At 42.3% G+C, this 9405-nt stretch overlaps 1 pseudogene; it reads right to left on the bottom strand.

Moving 5' to 3' along the window:
- Positions 1-1931: 1931 nt before the first annotated feature.
- On the bottom strand, positions 1932-3501 carry LOC102015221 (annotated as a pseudogene).
- Between the last annotated feature and the right edge of the window lie 5904 nt (positions 3502-9405).

The following is a 9405-nucleotide window of genomic DNA, read 5'->3' as shown; positions in this document are numbered from 1 at the left end:
AGAGGCTGGACAACTGTACACAAACAGGAAACTGGAATTCAGTAGTGTGCAGGGGAGTATGGAGGTGCATGCTAATTCGGGCCACAAGCTGGGAGGAAGGAGAGCAGCCTCTGCCTCTGCGCTAAGATTAAAAGAGGCTGAGCAATGAGGTGTCACTGAAGACAGCACTGGCTAGGCAGGCTGGACTGGGAAAGGAGGATGCGGAAAAGAGCTGGGAAAGAGCTGTGTGCAGAGAAATCTTTGAAAAACAGATTGTCCAGCCAGACTGCGGTTTGCCTGGGAGAAAAGGGGGGTCCCTTTGGCGGCTGCTGCAAAACAAGACAGGGCCCCAGAGCCGGCCAAGGGCATCCCAGCAGGGTGAGCCTCGAGGGGGTGTAGTGTGTCAGTGACCACAGGTCATTTGCTGGCCATGGAGGAGCTCAGGGAAAACGGGAAAACTCAGTGTCCGCGTTCCTGGTCGGAGGACTTCCCACAGTTGTTTGGGGGACCTGGCAGCTCTCAGGCCTGCTGGTCGGCATGCGGTATGAGCCACAGAGTACAAGCAAGAAAACCCTTAACTGACCTGGAACCAAAGCTCTTGGGGGACGGGAGAGGAAGAAATGGGAGGAAACCCATGTCCTGCGTGGAAGAGAAGAGACCGAAGGCAGGGCATTGTGCAGACAGAACGCTGCTCCCCAGGGCACGGTGACCCTCTGCAGTATCCCAGGGAGACTGACCAGGAGCGGGCACCTGGCACAAAAGCAGCACCGCACAAGGAAAGCAGATGTTTATTGGCTGTGTCGTGGCTTTGGTAAAGGAGGCCACTGTCTGAGACAGTGCAAATGCTTAAGGAACCTGGCTCTGGTGAGGCAGAAGCTAAGACTCTCTGGGAGGGGTCGGGAAGTGTTCTGGAAGGTGGGGAAGAATGAGTTGACCAGACCCGTGGACCCACGGTTTGGCACACTGGGGCACTTCCTTTCCTCTCAAGGGTGCCAGGACCTCGGAGGGAGGGTGCAGAGATGTCTCCGGATGGATGGATCGGTGTGCCGGGCTGGTGGTGGGTTGTGATAAGCACCTTGAGCATCTGCTCTGCTACTACCTCCCGAGGAGTTCATGGAGGACTCTGCCATTCCCTTTCTGAGTCCCACCCAGTGGACAGGGGAGGTTAGGAAAGGAAGGAAATTCCCCCACAAGAAAGAGCTGCCAGCCCTCTCACTCTGCCAGGAAGCAGTGCTTGGCATCCCAGGGAAGGGAGGAGGGTTAGAAGTGAGTTTAACAGCAGCTTTGCAGGAGAGGTAGAACTACATCCGGTAGGCTGGGCCAGAGGCCCTCTTTACTGTGCTAAGTATGCATTAGACGTGCAGGGATGCAGGACAGAGATCCACCTCTCCCAGCTGAGGACTGCCCAGATAAATCTCAAGGACACTGGCCTTCCTCCCCAGGCAGGCAGGCAGGCAGTCAAGGAGATACCTTTATCTGGGGGCGCCTGCTTCAAGGCTTCCAGGCTTCCAGGCTTCCAGGCTTCAAGGGCATTGTCTCCTCCAGTAGTCCCAACATTCCAGCTGAATTGTGCCAGCCTGCACGCCCCACCCCCAGCCTGTCACCCCTGCCCCTAGGGCGTCTCTTGAGTCTGATTGTGAACACTGAAGCCCCTTTCCGCCCTGGCCTCCTGAGATCACTGATAAGCGTGCATCTGTCAGGAGCGGACATCCCATCAGCTGGCGTTTATGTGCATGTTTGTCTTTTTCTTTGTGCACACTGTAAACTCAATGACGAGGACCATGTCTTCATTTTGCCAATCAAAGCACACAGGTTTATTGAGGATACACACAGATGCGGACTTTGGGGGCGAGGTGAAGTCGGTAGTATGGATAGAAGGGGAGTGCTCTTTTTGGATGAACAGATGCATTAGCCATCCATCAGCTGGTGTTAGAAGAAAGGCTACAGGGAGAATACTTCCATGTAAGCAGTGAGTGGCAAATGCACTTTCGGCCCAAGTTCCCCTTATGGATCTGGTCTCTGCGAAGCGGTTCTGCTTAGACAGGGAGACCAGCAGAGGCAACAGCAGCACTGGTGATGCAGTAAGTTGATGTTCTTTAGCCGCAGCTGGCAGGCTACAGAGATGCCTTTACAGCCTGAGGAAGGCTGCAAGGGAGTACTTCACAGTGCCCTTTGCCTGAGACTGCAAAACCAAGAAGTCACCCTAAGCTCTGCGGGGGCCCCTGCCTGGCCAGTGGGTGTAGTCTTCGATTTAGCCACTGGAACTCTCACCTGGGGACTGGTGACTGGCCAAGGCCGAATCCTCAGTGGCACCCAGTGTGCATTCTTTGGCATCTGCAAACCAAAGGGGGTTTGGGGAGAGGCGGTCCCATTCTGCTCCACGTGGCTGCCTAAGTGGTGAGCATTTCTAGGAGAAGCTCTCTATTTCCACTTCTGTTTATCCTGACTGGGAACAGCACTTGGACACCCAGCAACTGCCCCGCCAAGACTGGCTTTTCAGACAAACCCTTCAGCAGTTTCCAAAGCTGAACCTGAGCACATCCACTTCCCTCAGATAGCAAAGGAAACTTCAAGTCTGAAGCAGACTTGGCGAGCATGTTATTAATAACTGTCATGCTTATTAACAAATTTAATCCGGCCTGCTGCAGAAATGAGTTGCAGCAAGGTGACACAGTCTCCCGACACACCTCATCGGCGTACATCTTAATCTGGCCCTGATTTTCAATGCTGCCATTCAAGTGATCTGGGGCGCACAAAGCCTTCCTCTCACCCGTGGGGTGGGGAGTGGGGGTTGAGCTTCCAGTGACTGAGGGGCTGGCTGAACGTCTGTGGACATCGCAGCTCTGTGAAAAAGCAGCATCTTTGTGCTCAGAAAACAACAGTCTTCCCAGAATGGGAGGTCACCTGCAAAGCTCAAGAACACAACTGATATTTTAAATATCTTCAGTATTCAAAAAAATATTAATTTTTTATTAATTTTTTATTAATTTTTTAATATTTAAAAAATATTAATTTTAATAAGGTGACTCTTATTCAGTGGGCTTGTATTGTTTTTGAAGCTCTGAAGGTTTTTTGCCAATGATTCTGTCACTCTGCCTCTCCTCCACAAATGCCCGCTATTCTGTTCTACCCTACTGCATCTCCTTTTCTGCCTTATAGATATTAACACTGTTTCCCCAGGGCTGCAAAAAGATTGAAATTAAAAGTTTTCTTCAAACAGTAAGTTTGGATTAACACCAGCCTCTACCACTCCCTTGTGACTGTCTGAGGTGTCACATTTCCTTAAAGGAACACAAGCTAGCTCAGTCTGTGGCAGGTAACCTGTCATTAGTTTCCTCTTCCTTTCCCTTGGGTTATGCTGCCCTCTACAGACAGTTAAATAAGCCAACTTTTTTAATAGGGTGAGCACTTAGTACTGGGTAGTAGGCCACAAATCCTACCTTTTTACTGATTCAGGACTCTGAACGTTTCCCGCTTCATTCCCAGATGCCCAATTCCAGCTCTCCTTCTGACTTCATGCATTATTTGGGGAGCTAAAGGAAACTAGTGACCTGGACAGGGTTGCAGGAGAAGCCAACTGTGCCCCAACCTTGACCCTAACAATTCCCAAACAACCTGCATTCTTACACCAACGGGCATAGAACCAGAAGAGTTTCTTCCTTCTAATTCACATGGCTACAAACTCATTCCTCTGAGATCAACAAGGAGCTGATAGCTGGATCAAAAAGACTTCAGCTCTCCGTAGTTGTTAGTCACCTGAGATGCACATCGCCAATGAGACATACTCACCCATTTCCCTCCCATCACCAGTGACGCAAGAGTGTGCCCACCTCTCTTTTCTTCCGGCACCCAGACCTGTCACTCATTTTTTTTTCTTTGCTAATCCTAAAAGTCGAAGGAAAGTGCAATTACATCTTGCTGGAATCTACTTCTCTCTGATTTCCAGGGAGAAAATATACCTTCTCTTGGAGGAACTGTCTATATTTCTTTCTACTTGTTTGTCTTCTAAAATAAAGGGCAATAACCACATCTGTTTACTTCCCCCCATTCAGCCACGAATATCTATCATCTTGCTTGGATCCATGAAAAGCAGATTTTATTGATGCACACAAAGCACACACCATCATCACCTAACTTACTCCTCGTGTCTTGAGAGAGTCTTCTGCCTCTTTAAATCTTCGGCCTCTCAGTCAGTTCCAAGTTCATCAAGATGCAAGTAATTGTTTCAAAACTTAAGTTATAAAGCTAGTTAAATCTTTCTAATGACTAGTTTTTATGTTCATGAGCTTATTTTGCCTAACTTACTTTTTATATTATATCAAAAAAGACTCACCTTACATAGAAATTGGACACTGCGAATCTCTGAGGAAGAGTAATTTGGATTCTTTCACAGAGCAAAGGAAAGAAATTTGCTTTCTCATGAATTTACCTAACTCTTAATCTAGTTTTTAAGACTAGAATGCTAAAAATTATGAAAGAAATTGAAAGTTCTTGTTAAATTGATCTGTAAAAATATTGTTAGTGGAAGTTGATTCAGATTTAAGGCCTTTCTTCCAGAGAAGCAAGGACTTGATTATCAGGCCTATATTATGTTCTGAATCTTAATGCCATGTGTTTGTACTTACTAAAAATTGTTTCGATGAGAAGTACATTAGTAATAAGAACTTCTGGTCCAGTTGCGAGTTCTTTCATTTCAAAATATATTTGTGTGGAACTGTTTGAATCTTTTTAATTTCTAATCTGCCTTTCTCCAGTAGAATTGATGCTAGAATTTCCCTTCTGATAAATGAACATGCTATTCATGAATTGATGTTTATTAACTAGTGATAAACTTGAAACACTAGAGAATAGAAGACTACCTAATCCTAGGTACTTTTATGAAAATATCTCTTAATTATTTTTTGAACCTGCATTCATATTGGTCTTCAAGATACCTTTATTTTTATTTTTTTTTTGCGGGGGTGGTATCAGGAATCAAACTCATGAGCTTGCACTTCCCAGGCAGGAACTTATGCCACTGAGCTATATCCCCGGCCTCCAAGATACCTTAAGTTATATTTTTTCTTCTTTTTTCCAGAGCTACTTCTTATTTGGAGTCTACCATTTTGTTGGCATTTTTGTTGAGGCTTAATTTATAAGGTGCTGCACTTTAAAAATCTTTATTTCTTTTATTAGTACATGTTTACCATACATAATGATCACATTTATCATGGGATATCTCTTCTTGTACATAATACATCTCAATTCATTTTTCCCCCATTCCTCTCCCCTCCTTTCAACCCTTCTTCCCCTCCCCATTTACAAGAGCTCTGTTTCTATTTTTCCTTCCATTCTCCCTTTTTTTAAATCCCTTTTCCTTTCCTTTCCTTCCTCTAACCTCTCTCTCCTGTTCCCCTTCCCATTTGAATAAGTTCTTCCTACTTCCCCATATCTATCCTCCATTTTGCTCCTTATTTGCATTTTGGGTTTCTCACACAAGAGAAACAATGTGATGCCTACACTTGTGTCTGATTTATTTCACTTGGGGTTTTGGTCTTGAGATGCACCCATTTACCTAAAAATGTCTCAAGTTTGTCCTTCGTTATGGTAGAGTAGTACCCCACTGTATATAAGTACAACATTTTCCTTATTGCTTCATCTCTTGGTCGCCATATGAGCTATTTCCACAATTTAGCTATTGCAAATTGTGCTGCTGGAGAGACTGCATAGCTTGTACAGTTAGCTTTTACAGATAGCTTTTACAGTTGGGCCCTAGTCATCAAAGAAGGGCGATTTTTTTTTTTAGTCATTTATAAACTCGTGTGCTTGCCAGGGATATAGCTTAGTGGCACAAGTGCCTGCCTGGCAAGCACGAGGTCCTGAGTTCGATTCCCGGTACCACAAAAAAAATTAACAAAATCGTGTGCTCATTAATTGGGGAGGCTATTTGCATATGAGTGCTGATACAAATTAAAACCTAATTTGACCTCATTACATGTCACCCCATCAATGTTGACAAGGAAAGGAATACCTTGTCTATAGTATACTATCACTTCTGGACTGAAAATCTGGGGAAGAAACTTAATTTTCTTCTTTATACAGATGAGAAAAACTTAAAATACTGTGTGTTGAAATCTGTTAATGGCCTCCATAGGTGAAGTGAACTGATAGTGTTAATTCCAATTTAAGAAATTATCTGATTCGTTTGTGTAGATTTATAATCTACACTCAATATTCGTGACACAGATAGCTTTTCCAGTTCAGTGTGTGTACACAAGCTCCCTCCCACCCCCTTCCACATCCATTAGTTACTGAATTTTGTAAAGTGTCATTGTATCACAACGTTTTGTTGCACCACTTTTATAAACTTTACAGTGCAATGCTTGTTATTTTTCTGAAGCAAACCAAAGTTGTATTTCTCAAGGTTTTTCCTGCCTTCTTTAGTGGCATTTGATGGAGGATTTTTTTATATACACTTGTAATAGATAAAAATAAACCAGATTGCAAATCCTTTTTAAAATCTTAAACTATGTACCAACTTTTTGGTTGAAATTGTGTAGGATAAGTTACATTACATTCTATTAACGAATATGAGTGCATTTCTGTAAGCATAGTCATGTTGAAATAAAGTTTTAAAAAGCATGACAAAAATAGATTTCATGAATGGAGGCACTGGGAGGTAGAGACATTTTAAATATTTCTTGTCTGTTTTTCTTGGAAATACTAGCTTTTAAAAAAAGATTTGTTTATTCTTTTATACACATAAGGAGTTTCACTGGGCATGGTGGCACACGCCTGTAATCCTAGCACGCAGGATGATCCTTGTGAGTTTGAGAGCAGCCTGGACTACAAAGTGAGCTCAAGGCCAGCCTGAACTGCTTAGTGAGACCCTGTCTCAAAAAGACAAAAAAAAAAAAAAGTCAAACAGATAAGAAGTTTCCTGGAGTGATGTTTAACAAAATTTCACTACTGGTTATTTCAGAGAATAGGTTTAAGGGAAAATGGTCTAGCTGTGATATCAAATGTTAAGGTCAGTGGGACATGATAACGAACAGAGCTGTCCTTTGGACAAGAGCACCTTGTTTTCCACATAGATCTCCATAAGTGGTGTTGTAGTCACGGTTTGTAAGGAAATAGATTTAATGTAGGACACATAATTTTTAAGATTATTTTATAATGTTCAGCCAAAGAGTCAAATGCAGAAGAGTGCAGGAGATCTGTCCACACACTAAAGATCCAAAGAAGTTAGCTGAGGATCTGGATCCCATGGCAATGTCCTGCACAAGTCCAGCTGAAGACTTAGATCCCATGGCAATGTCCTCCATGAGTCCATCTGGAGGCCTAGAGCCCACAACAATGTCTCATGCAAGTCTGTTTCACGGATCTGCACTGGGAAGGCCCACAGTTCAGTGGTGGAAGCTAGAAGGTCTACACCAGCAGGATGAATGATCTGTGCCAGCAGGCTGAGGAATCTGCACTGGAGCCAGGATGCAATGTTCAAGGTATGGACCAGGGCTCTCCTGAAAAGAATTACAGCCACCCTCAATGACAGTAATGACCCAAGCTCCTTTGGCAATGAGAACAGCTGAGTTCATATCAGGAAAACCAGCGTGACAATCTTCTCCAGGAGAATCAACAGCACACCATGTTCCCCTCCAGCTCTCCTTTTATGCCGTTGGCAACAACACTTAGGTGGGCCTTCCATGCCCAGAACCACACTGATTCAGTTCAGCTGGGTGTTACAAGTTGACCATTACTTAATCCACCACAAATGGCATTTAATTTGCTGCACTCACTATATTCCAGTCTCCAAATCCCACTTTTGTTTTTGTTGTCACTGTTGTTTGCAATTTTGAAAATGTAATCCAGGGCCTCACACATGCCAAGCAAGCACTCTATCACTGATCCACATTCCTAACCTTATAAATTTGTTTCTGAACTGAAAAATACACAACTTATGACCTTAAACCTAGCAGAAATATATGCATGTGTTCACCAAATGACATGTATATGTGTTCATAACAAGGCTATTTGTAATAGTTCTAAACTGGAAAAACCCAAGTTATCAATCAACAGTAAAATAAAAAAATGAAAAATACATTCATAAATGAGATTCATATTCACAAGTGGCAATGAATATTATATAAACAACAGTATGCACAAGCAATGTTAGCAAAATACAACACAAAATAGTATATACTGTATGATTCTCTTTATGTAAAATTTTTAAAACTTGTAAAACTGAACTGTATTTTTAGAACTAACAATAGTGGTTACCCTTTGGATGTGCCCGTGGCTATATGGGGACATAGTGTGCTGTTAATGTTTTGTTTCTTGCTCACTTTGTCAAAATGTATTGAGCTGAACACTTATAGCCACTTTTCTGAATATAGGGTATACTTCAACAAAAATTTACCAAAAGCCCTCAAGCAAGTTAGAGAAACAGAAGATGAGCAAATGAAATCCATCCTACTGATTCTAGGAAACTAGACAAACATCTTTCTTTTAATTTTCTCAAAAATATTAGAGGGCTAAAAATATGGTACATAATAACTGCTTCAGAATAGGAGGGTATATTAGGCCCCAGGAGAGAACCACTTATCCCAGTAGAGCATATGCAGTTATTTGGGGGGTTGAGAAGTTACGCAAAATTTTACACACCCTCTGGAAGGTAGGGAGGCAGAGATTAGAATCCAAATCTTGCCCAGATGTATGTATGACGAATCTAAAAGTTTTGGGGTTGTGATGCTAAAAGAACTGCGCCTCGGAGTTGGGGTGAATAAGCAGCAAAGACACTCAAAATAGCCTTTCATTTCAACTTTAAATAATCTCAATCAAAAAAAAAATAATAATCTCAATCACTGATAAAATGATTAAGGAAATTACTGAGGGGTTAGTACTTCAAAGTACCTAACAAGTACAAATACAAATTTTAGAGAAATGTAACAACAGCGTCAAATAATCTCTGGTGTTTTGCAAAATACACTATCTGGCACACAACCAACTACGCAAGAAAAGAAGAAAAATTAGCAAAATTCATCCAAAATTATAGACAATAGAAGGACTCATTTGGGGTGTTAGAATTATCAGATAGTTAAAATGAATTTTTGTTGTGCTTAATGAGATTTTTTAAATTGAGAATTTCTATACATAGATGCTACAAAAAACATAAAATCGAAATTTTAGAACTGAAAAATGAGTAACCTAAATTAAGAACTGAATGAATGGATTTAAAAGCAGAGTACAAATAAATTAAGAGAAAATTATTGCCCTGGAAGATCAGAAGAAAATATCAAGAATGAATCACAGAATCATAGGGGCTGGGGATTTAGTTCAGCAGCACAGTGCCTGCCGGGCAAGCGCAAGATTGTGAGTTCGATTCCCGGTACTAGAGAAAAACCAAAAAAAAAAAAAAAAAAAAAAAAAAAAAGTCAAACAGATAAGAAG

This window comes from Chinchilla lanigera, unplaced genomic scaffold (assembly GCF_000276665.1).
Source record: "Chinchilla lanigera isolate Chin_1 unplaced genomic scaffold, ChiLan1.0 scaffold00102, whole genome shotgun sequence".
Taxonomy (NCBI): Eukaryota; Metazoa; Chordata; class Mammalia; order Rodentia; family Chinchillidae; genus Chinchilla; species Chinchilla lanigera.
Note: the sequence above shows the minus strand (reverse complement) of the source record. Positions and strands in the feature narration are given on the sequence as shown.